We start from the raw sequence: 1,598 nt of genomic DNA on the forward strand, positions 1-1,598 counted from the left end.
AAGAATTTTTTACAGGAGGCCTATGATTTAAATTTTTTAAGAGAGGATATGAATAAGGATTTTTTAAGGAGACCTACTAATATTAGAATTTTTTACAAACTATAAATTAAGAGATTTCTACAGGAGGACTATAATTTAAAGATTTTTCTCAGACCTACATGATTTAAGATGAATTTTTTTAGAAGGCTACTGATTAAAGTTTTCTAGAGAGACTATAATATTAAGGTTTTACAGAGGGACCTATTAGATTTTAAGGACGAATTTTTACAGAGGACTCGATATAAGGATTTTTAGGACCTATAATATTAAGATTTTTAAAGAGGACCTACTGAATATTTAGAGATTTTTCTACAGAGAGGACCTACTGAATATTAAGAGATTTTTCTACAGAGAGGACCTACTGAATATTAAGAGATTTTTCTACAGAGAGGACCTACTGATATTTAAGAGATTTTTCTACAGAGAGGACCTACTGAATATTTAAGAGATTTTTCTACAGAGAGGACCTACTGAATATTTAAGGATTTTTTACAGAGAGGACCTATGAATATTAAAGAGATTTTTCTACAGAGGACCTACTGAATATTTAAGAGATTTTTCTACAGAGAGGACTACTGAATATTAGAGATTTTTCTACAGAGAGGACCTACATGAATATTTTAAGAGATTTTTCTACAGAGAGGACCTACTGAATATTAAGAAAATTTTTCTACAGAGAGGACCTACTGAATATTTAAGAGATTTTTCTACAGAGAGGACCTACTGAATATTTAAGAGATTTTTCTACAGAGAGGACCACTGATATTAGATTTTTTTACAGAGAGGACTACTGAATATTTAGAGGAGGATTTTTTTAAGAATTGGCGAACACTCTGATTTATAGATGTATTTTTCTACAGGGACCTACTGTTATTTAAAATTTTTCTATCTAGAAATAACTCAAATATTTTAAAGATCTTTTCTATCGAAAGGACTTATGAAATTTAAAATCTTTTCTACAGAGGGTACCACTAATTATTTTTATGAGGAGTTATTTCTACAGAGAGGACCTACTGAATATTTTTAGAGATGATTTTTAAGAGAGGCCTACTGAATATTTAAGAGATTTTTCTACAGAGAGGACCTACATTGAATTTATTTACAAGAGATTTTTTCTACAGGGGAGGACCTACTGAATATTTAAAGAGATTTTTTCTACAGAGAGGACCTACTGAATATTTAAGAGATTTTTCTACAGAGAGGACCTACTGAATATTTAAGAGATTTTTCTACAGAGAGGACCTACTGAATATTTAAGAGATTTTTCTACAGAGAGGACCTACTGAATATTTCTCTGTCGTCGATCTTTCTTTTTTCTTTCTTTTTATTAATGTATTTTATGGTTTTATTGTTTTTCGTTGTTGGCTGAAGAAAGGTTTTGAGCCTGAAACGTGCCGTGATTTATATTTTGTTCTTTTTTTTTTTAAGCTGTTGTTTTAATTTTTGTTTATTACTTTGAATAAACACAATATTATGTTTACACTTTTTCATTTGTTATTCGAAGTGTGCAGCCCTTCTTATTTTCATATAAATCCTACAAATCTTTTCCTTGCACCGCT

Source organism: Berghia stephanieae, chromosome 5, assembly GCF_034508935.2.
Source record: "Berghia stephanieae isolate SIO BIC M18660-M18661 chromosome 5, UCSD_Bste_1.3, whole genome shotgun sequence".
Lineage (NCBI taxonomy): Eukaryota > Metazoa > Mollusca > Gastropoda > Nudibranchia > Aeolidiidae > Berghia > Berghia stephanieae.